Raw genomic sequence first — 16,773 nt, 5'->3', positions numbered from 1 at the left:
TAAAAAATCCTGGGGGGAAACATACATTTACAGTCAGTTTTCCAGAAATGTGCCAACAAAACTCCATTGAAAGTATAGTCTATTCAACAAATGGAGCAGAGACTCCTGGGTATCTGAAGGCAAAAGAATGTATCTGGAATCTGGACCCCGTATTTTATATAACAAATATTAATTCAAAATGGATCACAGACAGAAACGTAAAAACTAAATGTATGAACTTTCTAAAAGAAGACATAGTATGAATCTTTGTGGTCATAGGATAGGCTATGGCTTCCTAGATACAATACCAAGAGCACAAGTGATAAAACAAAATAGATAAAATGGACTTCATCAAATTAAAATCATTTGTTACAAAGGACATCATCAAGAGTGTGAAATGAAAGGGGAAAGGGGTAGCTCAAATGATAGAGTGCGTGCTAAGGAAGAAAAACAAAATGAATAAATCTAATTACCTCCCCTATAAAGAAATTGTTTTAATGTTTAAAAAAATTAAAGTGAAATGACAATCTGCAGAAAAGGAGAAAAATCTTGCAAAGCATATATCTAATAAGAGACTAGTATCCAGGATATAAAACAAATGCTTACAACTGAACAATACAAAGAAAATCGACCCAATTTTTTAATTTGCCAAGGATTTAAATAGATACACAATTGGCCAATAAGCATCTGAAAAGATGCTCAGCATCACTAGCGAAATCAAAATCAAAATGAGATCTCATTTTAAACTCACTAGGATGGTTATAATCAAAACATGGACAATAACAAGTGTCAGTCAGGAGGCAGAGAAATGGATACCCTCAATATGCAGCCGTTGGAAAGGGGCAATGGGGCAGCTTCTTTGGAAAAGCCCGATGTTTCCTCAAAAGGTTAGAGTTATGTGGCTGAGCAATTCCACTCCTACATGTAGAGTCATCCTTCAGTGTCCTCGGGGGGTTGGTTTCAGGAACCCCTCACCCTGGATACCATAATCCAAGGATGATCAAGTCCTTTTGCAATCAGCCATCTGGATCCATGAAGTGGAAACTACAGATATGGTGGGCCAACTGTACAGCCAACAGAATGGAAATGTATTCTCACAAAAACTTGCACATCAATATTCATAGCAGTATCATTCAGAGTAGCTAAAAGTCACTAAAAATATCCATCCATCAATGAATGGATAAACAAAATTACCAAGAATAGTCCCACAAACTTTTGGTAATTGAATCTTTGACAAAGGAGGTGAGAACATACAATGGAGTAAAGACAGCCTCTTCAGCAAATGGTGCAGGGAAAACTGCACAGCTGCATGTAAATCAATGAAGTTAGACTACCCCCTCACAACATACAAAAAAATGAATTCAAAATGGCTTAAAGACTTAAAATTGTAGACAAGACACTATAAACCTCTTAGAAGAAGACATAGGCAAAACATCTGACATATATCTCAACAATGTTTTCCAAGAGCAGTCTACTCAAGCAATAGAAATACAAGCAAAAATATACAAGTGGGTTCTAATCAAACTTACAAGCTTTTGCACAGAAAAGAAAACAAAAATTAAAGCAAAAAGACAACCTATGGAATGGGAGAAAATAGTTGCATTCAATGAAAGAGACAAGGGCTTAATTCCCAGAATATGTAAACAGCTTTTACACTTGATAAAAAAGAAAAACAAACAATTCAATCCAAAAATGGGCAGAAGACCTAAAGAAACATTTCTCCAATGAAGACATACAAATGGCCAATAGGCACATGAAAAAATGCTCAATATCATTATCAGAGAAATGCAAATCAAAACTGCAAACAAGTATCACCTTTCACCAGTCAGAATAGCCATCATTCAGAAGTTCATAGACACTAAATGCTGGAGAGGCTGTGGAGAATTGGGAACACTCCTACACTGTGGTGGGAATGCAGTTTGGTGGAGCCATTGTGGAAAACTGTATAGAGGTTCCTCAAAAGACAAAACCTTGGGGGCCCAGATGACACAGCATTCCCACTCCAGGGCATATATCCGTAAGGAACCGTAATTCAAAAAGACACTTTCACCCCAATGTTCACAGCAGCACTATTTACAATATGAAGACATGGAAACAACCTAAATGTCCACTGACAGATGACTGGATAAAGAGGTTGTAGTATATACGTCCAATAGACTACTATTCAGCAATAAAATAATAATAAAATAATGCCACTTGCAGCAATATGAATGGACCAGGAGAATGTCATTCTAAGTGAAATAAGCCAGAAAGAGAAAGAAAAATACCATATGAGATCGCTCACATGTGGAATCTAAAACAAACAAACAGAAAAAACAAAAACAAAGAAACAAAAAGATAAACTTATCTACAGAACAGAAACAGACACAGAGACATAGAAACCAAACTATGGTTACCAGAGGGGAGAGGGTGTGGAAGGAATAAATTGGGAGTTCAAGATTTGCAGATGCTGAGTATGTATACAATAAACAGCAAGTTTATACTGTATAGCACCCGAGAATATATTTAATAACTTATAGTAACTTATGTTTAAAAAGAATATGAAAATGAATACAGGTATGTTCCTATTTAACTGAAGTTTTGTGCTGTACACAAGAAACTGACACAACATTATAAACTAACAAGACTTCAATGAAAATATTTTTAAATAGACCAAAAACAAAAAAAAGGAAAAGGATATTATCAAACAAAAAGAATAAAGTACTGATTCAGGCTACAATATGAATGAACTTTGAAAATTTATGCTAAAATAAGCCCGTCACAAAAGGGCAAATAGTGTCCTTTAAGGTGAACTGTATCTAAGCATTTATTGTACTACTCCTGTAAATTTTCCGGAGTTTTGAAGTCTATCAGTATCAAAATAAAATGTATTATTCATTAAAAACTTAAAACGCTTCCTCACAGGAGGGCTTTAATTATTAAATGCAGAAAAGCATGTAAAACTCTTGGAACAACAATTTTCACGTCCACACACAGTCACTGCTGTCACTGCCACTCAGAGTGTGGTGCCAGCGCTGATGAGAGCTGCCTCCACTCGCTCCCCTGCAGACAGGAGTGAAGGCCTGAGCTTTGACAGGCAGGGTTTGCGTGAACCTGGGTCAGCCACAGCCACGTCCCAGACTCTGCGTTACCCAAATTTCTTATACAAACTGCAACATGTAATGTAAACACTCTAGAGGGATGTATCTTACAACACAGGGAATACAGACAATGTTTTACAGTAACTATAAATGGAGCATCTATTGTACACCTGAAACATATATTTTAAATCAGCTATGTCTTTATAAAAAATTAAAAAATAATTTAAAAATGTTATCCCTTTAATATTCAATTTGGTTTTTAATTAACTACTAAACAGCTTAGAATATATAAAAGCATTTAAGTGTGATGTTTGTTTACAAATTTATTTACTTCAGCCTCCTGCTAAAAGAGAAATTAAACAATTTTTTAAACACAGCTTAACAACCATAACAACAAAAAGGCAAAACTGAGAGTGAAGAGAAAATGGAGATTCAATACTTAAATGAAACCAGGGGGAGGTAAACTCATAAAAATGGATTCCATGAAGTCAGGGCAAGTGTTAAAGGCCGACTAGAAATTCAGCTGTAAGATTCTTGGCAGCTAAAGCAAAAAGAAAAAGATGATGGGGCAGGTGGTAGAGCGTGTGCTTAGTGTGCACGGGGTCCTGGGTTCAAGCCCCAGGGCCTCCACTAACAGATAAATATACCTAATTACCTACCCCCCAAAAGAGCCCCAAAGAAAAGAAAAAGAGAAATTTCTTTCCAAAAAAATCCTGATATTAAATTTGGATTAAATGCTTAAAAAAAAAAAGAAAAATAGAAAAGATGAGTGACACTGTGAACAAAAACCCCAGCTGGGCTAACAAGCTAAGTCACAAATCTAAGTGGGATAAGTGTCGGTTTACTGATCTAAGTTTTGCTGGGCTAACTCGTAAATCTGAAGTTCAGTGTCAGTTTACTGGGCTAACAAGCTAACTCGTAAATCCAAGGTCAACAATTGTCAGTAACATGATCTGTTCCAAATTGATAAGCTTCAGTGTACTGATTCCTTGCTTTTTGTTGTTTGAGCCTTATTGGCTAAAAGCCCCATACTTGTAATTAACCCTATAAAACCTCATGTGCACGTCTTGGAGGTGCTCAGGGCTTGGGAACAGAAGCCCCTCTGAGCCCGCTGGCATAATAAATCTCAGTACTCCCACCCTCTGAGTGGTGCTTATTTCTTGGCTGGCCTGTTGTTTCCGTAACAACACAAGTGATAATGCCCGTGAGATAAATCTGCGATGGCTGCTGGCAGGTCCCCATGTCTCATGTGGGAATATCTGAAACATATTTTTCACCACTCAGAGTCATCCTCAGCCCACCCCACATCTCCCGCTGTTAAATGCAGGAGCACACGCAGGGCCCGGCCTTTGCTCTCTCTGTGTCATCACAGTGAGACAGGATGGAAGGGGGCAGAGCAAGCCATTCAAGAAAGACCACAGCAATTAACATCAAAATGGTGAAGAATTCAACCCCCAATAGGTCTTGAGGCTCAGGATGAAGAGATTTAACTTCTAGCAGATCTTGAGCTTCATTATACACCCATTGTAATAGTAACATGGTGAATAACACGGCCCCAGGCACCATGGCAGTCACAAGGCTAGCCACAAAAGGTCAAAGGGTGGGAAATGGCCAACTCCCTGGAATCCCAGCCCCTTGCCCTAAGGCTGGTCCTTCTACTTATTAGCATATGAAACCACCAAGCCCAAGAAAAGGAGCAACACAGAGCCACCTCCCAGGAACCCCTCTCTCTACCTCTTCGGAGAAGGCCCACACTATTTCTGTGGAGTATGTGCCTACTTTTAATCTGAGCATCAAACCCCCATACTTCGTGATGTTTCTCATGCCTGTCAATGTATCTCTCTGAATAAATCTACCTTTACTCAACACTGGCTTGTTCTTGAATTCTTTACTGCATGAAGTCAAGGAACAAAATCTGGTGGGGCACATCCCAGGGGCTCAACGGAAGCCTGGGACACAGCCCTTCTCATGCCCCACATATTTTTTCTTGTATCAACAGGACTGGGATGTGAAGTGAGGTCTGAGGCCCCAGCTAAGGGACAGAAGCAGCCTCCAGGTCTCCAATTGGTGGGCAGCCTCTCCCCCATCAGGGGCCATGGGGTCTGCCCGGTTCTCTGTGTTTTTTTGTTGTGCTGACTCCCCAGTCAGAGAGATTTCTCCTTAGGCCTGGCTCCACAAAACCCTTCTCTCCAAAATACAAGCACATCATGTCACAATCCTCTTGTTCAACCATGAATTGTTCAGCCAACTTTTTCCTTCCCCAGTTAAGTATCTAAATGTCCTCCCTGCCATCCCACCACTTCTTTCTTTTTGAGAACTCTGCACTCCCCACACACCATCCTGAACGCCGGTGCCTTGCTGGCTGGGACTGAGATGTTTCAGTCTCAAACATCCTGAGTCCTTTCTCTTTCCACTTTCTAACTTAAAAAGGCCTTCCTGTGTCTCCCACCGCTCTGATTCTGAACGTCAATAAATGCTCAGGTTACATTCACTATGTGAATACCTCCCAGGTTTTGGCTAGGTTTCCTTCCCAAGATCTTCATTAAGGAGCTGCATCAAGAAGTTTAAAGGGGCTATTCTTACATTTGAGTGGAGGAGCCTGCAAGAAATTTAAATGGCTTTGAAGAGAGAGTTAACCAGGGACAGAGAGGTCGCAGGTCCTAGTCAACAGTGTCATGAGGCAAAATGTTCTTCAAAGGCTCAGAGTGGCTTCTGAACACGGAGTCCTCAGGGAGGAGGTGACAGGCAGTGAGTGGTGTGAGTGACACAGGGTACGGTCCCCCAGCAGGGGAAGAATTGGTTATTTTCTAGTTTTGCAATTTCTTACTAACTTTTTCTCTTATTGTCACATACCATTTCCTACGAATTAAGCATATCAATGTCAGCCATTTGGGCCACTTGGGAGAAGCTACACGATGCCATTCACAAGGCTGGGACATGACAGCCACACCAGTCTAGGTTGAAAGACCAGTGGGGGTATATCCATGGTAATCACGGACATGCGGCAAACTCCCCATATTCAAAGACCTCCTCTCAAAGTTGGCGCCAATAAAACTACCAAGCAAAATGCGTGATGATTATGGCCAACATCTGTTTATTAGTTAAGTGCCTGTGACACCTGCCACTTAATAGGGAATGAGTACAATCAACGAGGCCCTGTCTACCTGGCCACACGCGCCCTGCCTTCCTGCCTTGGTGCAGCAGCAGAGCTTGTTTAGCTGAGATGAGCGCCCCCAGAGCAGCCCCGATGGGAAAGCTCCCAGCTCTGCACGGCCAGACGTATTCCTTTCCTTCTCAGAGCTGATCACAATTTGCTGTCATCTGTTTTTATGTTTATCCCTTTTGTAACTGCCTCTCCTCCGGAGATTTTGCTCAAGCAGCACAGGACCAGGTGTGTCTTGTGGCCTGCCGGATATTCTGGGCTGGGAAACAGCCGAGCCCACATCTGGCTCTGGTGCTGAACGGAGAGAGCAGAAGGCCCAGGAACCCATGCTGAACCGAGGACCTTGCACCCAAAATTATGGTCTGACTTTGGGCAAATTACACAGTCTTTTTTACCCTGAGATTCCTCATCTGTCCATAAAAATAACTGCCCATGGCACACAGAGTTACAAGTATTAAAGGAAATCACCAAATTCACAAACTAGCCAAGGGGCTACCAGTGCATCCTAAACAGACACATGCTGCCTTTAAGGCTCTGACACACACCAAGCGTGGTGGTCGAACAAAGTGTACACTGCTAAGTGTCAGTGTGTTAAGTGCTTCATGTGTGCTATAATAATCTTCAGAACTTACAACAATCCCAGGAAGTAACGAATATTATCATGCCCATTTCACATATTCACCATCAGTTTAAGAGAGGTTACATTCAAGTCCAAGGCGCTATGGTGAGTAAATGGCGATTGCAACCTGAATATGGGCCCAGGCCTGGGCTCCATCTCTGTCCCATCCACCTGACCACTGCCTATGAATTCCACCTGTCCAATACCCAAGTTGAAGCCAGCCAGCTCTTAAATGCAATGTGTGCCACCGTTTGTCAATGTTGGTTCATTACCATATACAGTTCTCAGAAAGCACTTCAGAAAGGAAAGTTGGACTCACATACCTGCCCACAAAGAAGAGGAATTCTGCCTTGCCTTCTCCTGTACGTGCAGAAACCCTTCCCATTCACCACCGAATTCTTTTGTATGCTTCCTCCATGTTCATGTTTACACATGGCTTATTAAAGTAGAAGTTACCTGCAGTAATTCCATCTCGGTTCCATTCCAAGCTTCCAGATTATCCATAATCAGGGTAATATCATAATTTTCTGTGAAAGAAAATACTACAAATTGAATGAAAATATTGCAACCATGTCACTAAACAAAGAATGCTGAAAACAAGTCATCAGCGGCTGCCGCCACCCCCCAGTGAAGACAGGCCTGCAGCCATTCACAACGGTGCCCTCTGAGCAGACTCAGAATAAGAAAGGACAGATTACTGGCCCTAGATAGCTAGGTGCTTGTCTAAAGTATATATTCAGTCAGCCCAAATGTTGGCTTCCTCCCATATATTGAAAAGCATTAAATTCATGAACTTGAGATACCTGGCTTTCTTTAGATAACAAGCAATGTTTTATTGTTCTGACTACCTGGTCTTTGTTGTAAAGCTCCTATATAATCCTAGCTTCTCCCCTACTCTTGGGAGCAGTCCCTCAGAGTGTTCCGAGAGGCGGTCATCCTGGCTCGAGTCCTCCTGACAAATAAAACATAACTCTTATATTCAGGCTGCACGTTTATTTCAATCAAGTCCCAGAATAGACACAACTCATCAATTCTGTAATGGGACACACTGGATCAGGAACCAAAAGAGTATAGTAGTCCCGAAGAACTACGGCTCCCTCTTTCTTCCTGTCATTATACAATCCCACCAGAACTCATTATTTGCTGTCTGCTCCTCTGGCAACCAAACTCAGAGAAGAGTCAACTCAGCAGAGCGTCCTGCTGGGCAGAACCCCCGCAGCAGCACTGCAGGCTGCCTGCCCTCCCGCACGCTCTGACGACCGCTAGTGTCCTCCGTGGAAACCAAGCCAACAGAGCTGTTCCCTACAGCTACAAAGTCCCAAATATTAAATAAAACCTTTCCTTTTATACTATATGTTACATATATACCCATCTCTGAAAACAGCTTTGCCAGAAGCCCAAATCTTCAACATTAATCTGCAAAGGCAAATCAGGTCCCCAAGGGAAAACAAGTCTTAAGGCGATGCTAAGACCTCCAAAGTCCTCTCCACGACCATAAACCAAACTGCCTGTAGGTCTGCAGCTGCAGGAGGCTACATGTCTGCTTTTAAAGCAACCCCTTCCTGCCCTTGGGTGCTACAATGCCCTTCTACGCCCTCCCATCTCAGGGTAAGAGCAGCCACTGCAGAACCTTGCAGGGCAGCACTGACAGGACTGCACAAAGAGGATCAGAGCTAAACTAAGCCTTCTGATGACACGAGTTGTCACTCTGTCACTTTACAGATGAAGATATATATAGAGAGAGGTGGGGTGATATTGTTCAAAGTCACACAGATAAAAAGTGACAAAGTCTATAACTCTGCACCTCCCTCTGGTGTGACGCCCCAACTGGGAGAACCACAGGGTTCTCTCGTGCCTCCCTGACCATTTCTTTCCTATCACTCATGACCCACCACAGGGTCTGAAATTAGCCTGCATTTGCAGCTTCTTTTCCCTCCAGTTTCTCAGGAACAAGGCTGTTCGGGCCACTTTATGACTTCCAGGTCCCCGAAATCTCCGTGCTCAGGCTGCTCTTGCCTGTGCATCCGGCCCGCTGCTCAGAGGCTCTTCCTCCCCTGCAGGAGGACGTTTCTACTCTTCACAGGGACACCTCCTTAGGGGATCCCTCCTCTCGCCCTCAGCATGGCAGTTGTCCCAGGCCACATCGCGAGATGCCCCAATAGGACTGCATCTGCCCAGGTCTGCTAGTCAGACCAGCAGCCTCAGAGCCAGGGATTATGCCCAGGTCACACTGCAAACCTACTGCCCGCCTCACAGCCCCCAGCCAGCAGGTCACCTGGAAGTCACAGCAAGTGCCCAACCCAATCCAGAAGCCTCTTCATTTCCCAGCACCACTGATGACTGGTTTCCAAACTTTGGTCAGTTTCGCACAAAACAACACCTTCTACTGTGAAGCGGGTGGTTTTCGCTTCTGCGCCCCATTCTTACTGAAAACGTTAAGGGAAACCAAAAAGCCTCTTCTCAACCCTTTTCTGATGATACCCTCCCACCCACAATATACATATGCTCAAGAGATTTGGATCCACGTGATTTTGTTTCCCTTATGGTAAGTGGCTCAAAACACTGTGGGATTATTTCTCCTTTGAGGGTATTAGGACTCAGTTTCTAGGCTTTAATCTGTTTTTGTCTCTGTCTTCTTTGTTCCTAGCAGTTGCCACCTCTTACTCCCTTCAGCAGCCTCCCTCCCAACTTCTAGTCTAGGAAATCAGCTGTGATGAGGGGCCCGGGGGCATTCACAGAAGATGCAACAAAGGCAAAGAGAGGCTACATAATTTGCCCAAGATATCACCTTCAACCCCCAACAGAGTGTGTCATGTCCCTGTGTTTAACACTTATTCTAAGCAAGTTAACTTTTTGTAGATTATGTTTATAAACAGATGAGAAATCAAAATACATACAAGGACACACATCAACTCTAAGATATTCATTAACTCCACTATTTTGTTTCTATTTATTTTATTTGTATTAAAAAATTAAGAACCCCTGCAATCAATATAGCAAAATGTTACTGGGTTTTAAATACAGAATATAGAGGGGTTAAGTGTGTCATTACTCATCCTTATATGTATGTTCACAAGATAAAATTATTTGAAAGTCTCTCTCCCCTCTCCCTACTCACTACTGGCTCTCACCTGAGCTCCCAGACCACACATCTAACAACCTTTCACTTTACCCACAGCTGAACACATCAGTTTTCCCCCAGAAATCCCTCTGCAGCTTTCTGTCCTCAAAACACAGCAGGACCATCATTTAACTCATTAATCCACCCAGAAACCTGGGCCTTACTCCATCCTACCTTCATAGACAGCTTTAATTCTTTCTTTTTACCATCTAAACATGCCTTCAATCTGTTCGCTTTTACCCACTATCCTACCGCTCAAGTGGAAGCCACCAACACTGCCCACCTGGACTCACGAGTCTCCCAGGTGGCCCCACAGCCACTCTCCCCTACTTGAGACAAATGGGATTGTGTCACTCCCACGCTTTTTGGGCTCTTTTCAGACTCACTGTTCATAGAAGAAACTCCAATTTCTTCACCTGGTGAAGGTGTTTGCCATGAAACTGTCAGCTCATGGAGGGCAGGGCACGCCCTCTCCACTCAACCCCACTCTCTGGCAGAGCATCAGCTTGGGAGGACCTGCTGAGCTACATCAGCCTGTATCCTAAACCTGGTCTTGAGTTCTTAGCAAACTGCTTCACTTATCCATACATATCCAAGGTAGATAAGAAAGATTTTAGATGTTGAGCTAGACTATTCATTTGGGGATTTTGCACTGGCAACCTGCAAGTATATGTTCTAATGATTGTGTCTTGTTAAAACCACACCCAGATTAAAGGAGTATTTGTGGAATGTCTTCGGAGTAAAAGGGTTCTGTACTTTTACAGATTTTATGTTTTATAACATGAATAACCCGGACAGGGTCACAAATGGAACCGCCTCACAAGTGACAGAAGACAGGTGAGATGCATATAGCAACAGGTCACAAAGATGGTAAGAGCAAAGTTGTTTCTCCAAACACCCAAAAAATTCCTCCAAGAACAGAAAACTCAGAATTTTGAAAGTAAAATACTATCATATAAGGAAAGAAAATAAATAATCCTCTTCATCAGGGTTTCAAGATCTGACTGCAGAGTTATTAGCAGGCTATACTGAATCCTAGCACAGAAAAATCAGATGGACTAGTGGTGAGTAAGTTCCAGGAAAACGGCAGTAATTCCTCCACTTGAAAGAGGACACACACTCACTTGTTCAAGGTGATTGTAAACAACATTCTGCAGAAATTCAGAAGATTCAGGCACCGCTTCTAGATGGTGATGACACGGAAGGATGGCTTGGATGCATGCTTCTAACTGAGTCACCGGCATTCTTACACTGCAGGGGGAAACGGAGGCCCTCAGCCAAGAGCAGAGATGTTCCTGTCATGTATCCCAGGCCGTGCCTTGGGGACTCAGTGTCCTGTAGCAGTCCGGCCCCAGGCAAGGACCAGCAGCGTGGCCCACCCAAGCAGGAAGGGCACTGTGCTTGAGAAAGCCCACACCAGATGGGAGCAAGAGTGGCTGGTGGGGTTTTGTGAACCTATGAATGCTCATAGAAAAACACCTGCATACATTCAAGTGATACAATTAACAGTAGCATTCTTTTTAACAAAATTTCAAATGTCAGTGTTAATTTTACCATTCCTTTCCTCTTGTCCCCTGCACTCTGAGACAGGCTTAGGCTCTCTCACACTTGCAGCTCTGATGCAATAGTTGTGAAGTTATTTTACTTTACTGCAAGTGTCTTCGCTCCACGTGTCGCTGTGACTGTCGTCTCTTAACACAGTCAGATATCTTCCTGGATCTCTCCATGAGTTCCTTGCTCCTGCTTCTCAGATACTGAGATAAAGAACAGGTGAAGGCACATGACTGGAAAAGTCAATGTGGACTTGAGCAAAGTCCTCAGTGACCCCCTAGGTGAGTGTTGACCACCCCTTAGCTTCGATTCTCAAAGTTCTGCCCAGGGTGACATCCAGACAGGAGGGAGTCCTGGGCCCAATTAAAATCTGTGTGGCTTGGGTGCGGGGAAAGGTGCAGGAGCTGGTTCCGTAGCCGGGACCCACCACACCTCTGCTCCTCTCTCTCCCGGGGCCCCGCTGCCAACCCCCAGGTTCCCTGATCTTCTGTCCTTCTCTTCTACTCTACTTCAATTCCTTTTCCTCTTCCTTTATTCCCTGATTATCTGCAGCAGGAGTGATTTTTCCATCACAAAATCTGAAAAAATTTCCTGCAGCTGAAAAAGAGGTCTCCAGAGGTCAATGCCCATATGGTGGTTCCTGAAGAGAGCCCCTGGTTAGGGGGACCCTCACCAACACACACAGGACATCAGGCATGTTGCAGGGTCGACCACCCCCAACAAGAGTTTGCTGTGACCCCAAGGCACGCACAGCATCCCTGCTCAATAAAGTGTAGTTGTAATTCGTTATTAAGAAGCAAAAATAAAAAAAATTTCTCATGTTTCTTACTAAAATTATTTATGAGTTAGAAAAAGAAATTGTAATAGAAAAGAACAAATTTGACTCCATGTTAGATGTGTTTGTTTGGCTTTAAAACTGTACCTTGTTTTCTAGGCTCCGACTTGCTATCTGCACCTTTTGAAAAAAAGTTGCCTTTAGCCTGAAATATCCAGGACAGCCTATTCTCCAGGCTCTGATCTTTAAGGATATTAGCTCTTCTACACTTATGTACAGATGGCAAGTTGTAAAATAGATAACCTTTCTTTTATTTGGAGGTTTTATGGGGGCACCATAATTTGACTCACATGGACAGCTGCAGGAACAAAGGATTCCAAGGAGAAACAATTCGTACAGCGAGAAGTTTGCAACAACCAACCACATCCCCGCCGCTTTTTAGTATAAAAGGAGACAGAATTCTGCTTTGGGGAAGAGAGTTCTACTGGATATCAATATGCCATTTTCTGGGTCTGCCAGATTTTCAAATAAAGTCACTATTCCTTACTCCAACATTTCATCTCCCCATTTATTGGCCTGTCATGCAGCAAGCAGAACGAGTTTGGACTTGGTAACAAAATGACTGCATTAGAGGTAGTATGTCTCCACTGTTTCCTCATTTCCAGTATGTCACAACCTATCAATTTTATATGCTGTTTAACAACACGACAAAAAACCTATTATACGAAATTGATTCCAAAGAAATAAAATTATTTCTACTCCTTCAAAACTTTTTTCTTTTCTATTTTATTTTGTTTTGCTTATTCAAAAGAAAATAAAAGTCAAATCATTTTATTTCACGTATTTTTTATAGCTACATAATGTAAATACGACAAAAATATTTAAATTGCAATAAAAATTGTTCATATATTTGTATAAAGATATATAAACCATCAATGCAGATTAGGAAAGGAGTAGATATTTACTAAAAATCCACTGCACATCCAGTCTTTTACAAGCATATCCTGGAATATAAGCTCTATTATCCAGGGGTCCCCCACCCCCATTCTCACTGCCAATTCCCTTAGTAATCAACTACCAAGGCACCAGCATAGAACCATGCGATCACTATTTTAGGTTAAATGAAGGAATTAGCTCATTCAATTCTAAAACAGAAACCTTAAAATAAATACTGAACTTATTTACAGATAAACAAATTTGGACACAAAAAGTACAGTTTCTCCCCCAAGACACAAAGATAATAATTGGTAAAGGCAAGATTTGAACTAATCTGCCTGATTATAAAGCTAAGGTGGAAATCCCCTTCGACTGTGTAGGTCCAGCAGCACAGCCCATCACCCTATCTTTGTTCAGATCTGGCTTTAGACAGCCTGAGACAGCACCCCATTCCTATGGTACTCGAGGGGAAATGATAACAATAAGGATTTTATATTCAGTAGTTTCTTAGGTCTCAATTATATAAAGTGTCAGCAGGTCAGCAGAAAACTCTGGGAAATATGAGTGGGTCCAGAGCTTTTTGCTGATAAGAAACTCAATCTATCAGGACAGAGTGACCTTCCCATGAGTGGCCTCATGAACATAAACTAAAGGCAGCTGAAATGAAAGCTAGCAAGAACATGGAAGTGAAGCAGGAAGGATCCCTACTATCCCCTGCCCAGTTGCCTCTTCACCCGCGTGGACAAGATGGCAGAAGACCCAGGTTCTTGTCCAAGTTACAACATCATGGATTCTCACCCATAAAATGTTGTGACTCTATGCTGTCTTAAGTCCTTTACAACTAAAATATGATGACACCAATATCTCAGCGGAATGTCTATGTCTCCAATTTCTCTCTTCTATTAGGAGACTATATATATGGCCACAAACAGAAATTCAATTAAAAACACCATGCACGAAGCCGGGTGAAAGTCTGTGTAAGAGACATTGTTCTCACTCTCTGTGAATGAAAACTCAGAAAAAGTGGACCTTCTCCCTCTGCAAGTGGGAGGTAGACTGATTTTGTGTGTGTGTGTTTGCATGCACATGTGTGTGTGTAAATCAAATAAAATATATTCTGTGATGTGCACAGTTTTTTTTATGATACTATCATTTCATGAGGATGAGCCAACCTTTAAAGTAATTTGAAACTACTTTTCTGAGAGGCTCTTTTGGTGGAGGATGGGAAAGGGGAAAGGAAAGGAGGAAAGAAGTAAATGAAGCAAAGCTGTAAGAATACTGCTAGGGAAAGGCAAGACATTAATTTTGTTCTTACTTGCATCACACACAAATTAGGGACTGGCTTTCCCCCATGTCTTGTCAAGCACTGAGTTGCAGAAGCACAGGCGACAGCCCATTTCTCACTGAGCTTGTGACTGTACGTGGCATCTTATAGACACAAATTATTTAACCTGATCAAACACTCTAGCAGCAGGCTGTAATTCTCCTAATTTGAGAGACAAGAATACAGGAAGTGAAAGAGGGTATATAGCTTGACCAAAGTCAGAGGACAAGTAAACTAAAGAGGATGAATTCAAACTCAGATCTGAACGCAGAGTCTGATCTTCCCACTCCCAGGGCTGGAAAATCCTTAACACAAGGCTTCCCAGCTCCTCTGCATTGTTCCTGGCACCAAGCATTTCCCATGGCGATGGTCTCCAGTTCTCAGACACAGTGCTCTCTGCAGCCAATAACTTCCATTCGACATTGATCATCTACCTGCCACATCTACCAGGCTTCACCATACAGGCAGGAAAGCTGGCTTTCAAGTGCATACAAAGCCACCCCTGGTCTAACCTGGACTCTTCAGCAGCTTTTCCAGCATAAAGGCAGCCATGAAAGTGCTCACAGTTTGTACATGAGCCACACTACCTCTCTCCATCTGTCTCCCCACCTATACTACTTAGCTATGACCATTTTGAGAATCTTGGAAACAAATTTTTAAAAACAGAAAAGAAAGGATTCTGTAACAAGTACTTAATACTTACAATTTTAAATGAGAAGTTACAAAGTGAGTATTTACAAACCGAATCTGCCTTCCTAGGTGTCAGTTTTAACAGTTAAAAAACATAATAGCAAAAATTTCTCACTTAAAAAATTAACAAAAACATCAACAATAATCTGGAATAAACTCAAAAACAATGCCCATGTTGTACATGGAGAAAGTACAGGACTGTACTGAGGGGTAAAGTAAGAAGTGTGAAAGTAGAGACATCAACATATTGTATTGAGGAAAGCAGTTTTAAGATGTACGTTCTCCTAAAGATAATTCAAAATTACTAAAAAATCCCATGACAACACTTATCTGTTTTTTTTAACTTGAAAAAATTATATTAGAATTCTTCAGGAATAATAAAGTCATAATACAAGCCAAGAAATTTAGGGATCGAAAAAAGAATCAAAAAATTCACACTGTAATATATTAAATAAATTTTTACAATATGTAAGATATAGTGCTAGAGTAAGAAAGTAAGATTGACAGAAATAAATCATGAGCTCAAAAAGAGACTGTAGTGTACATAAGTATTTTTTACAGGTGAGATTTCAAATTAAAAAGCAAAGTATGAATTTAATAATTGTCTTGTTACAATCAGAGAATACCTGGAAAAAACAAATTCTATTCCAGTCAAAATGACCGCAAGAAAAATTACAGAAAGTGATGTAAATATTAGAAAGTACTAATAAGAGCAAATACAACTCTTTGCTCATATCAATTCAGCTTCTCCTCACTGTAACAAGTACCATTATCATCTCCATCTTAGAGATTAAAAAAACCTACAGAAGAAATTTATACCATTATAAGAAAGCATTTCTAAGAATAAAACCCAAAAAGAAGACATTTACTATCTTAAGATTATTTTGGGCCACAACAATAATGAACCTACTGAACAAAATGAAAGGCAAGAAATGACAAGTAAAAGCTCTCTGATACATGTTGATGAAGACAAGGGGTTAATGTTCATAATATACATTGAGCTGTCACAAAGCAACAAGAAGCTCCCCCACTTAAATGTTTGCAAAGGACAAAAGGGATCATTCACTTTTTAAAAGTCATATGGCTAATGAGTGAAAAATGCTCAAAACCTCACTGGTCATCAAGTGCAAACTAAAATAATGAAAATCATTTTGCTCGTCATATTGGCAAATATGTTTAAAAGATATTATAGCTAGTGTCCATCTTTGAGACAACAAACTGTGAGCGATCTTTTGGAGGATGACATGTCAATGGATATGTAAACTCTGAAAAACGTGTGTGCACACAGGCTGAACTCCACTTTTAGGAATCGTTACACTTAGAAAAAATCAGTTCAAAAAGATGTACTCATCAGAACATTTACACAGCACTGTTTACAATGGTGGGAAGAAAAGCTGAAGTGAAATCATATCCAGCGATAGAGAATTGGTTACATAATTTATTCTACATCTTTTCATTCCCCACAGGAGAAGGAATTTCTAGATTCACTTGAAAGGATCCTGTGATGTATGAAGTTGTCACATCCAAGGACTAAA

General features: G+C 41.4%; 1 protein-coding gene across 3 annotated transcripts in view; it reads right to left on the bottom strand.

Moving 5' to 3' along the window:
• The window catches only part of LOC140699574 (trafficking protein particle complex subunit 9-like), a 133,859-nt gene that overhangs the window by 6,406 nt on the left and 110,680 nt on the right, over positions 1-16,773 (bottom strand). The gene's annotated exons all lie outside the window — the stretch shown is intronic.

The sequence above is a fragment of the Vicugna pacos genome, chromosome 11 (genome assembly GCF_048564905.1).
Source record: "Vicugna pacos chromosome 11, VicPac4, whole genome shotgun sequence".
NCBI lineage: Eukaryota > Metazoa > Chordata > Mammalia > Artiodactyla > Camelidae > Vicugna > Vicugna pacos.
Note: the sequence above shows the minus strand (reverse complement) of the source record. Positions and strands in the feature narration are given on the sequence as shown.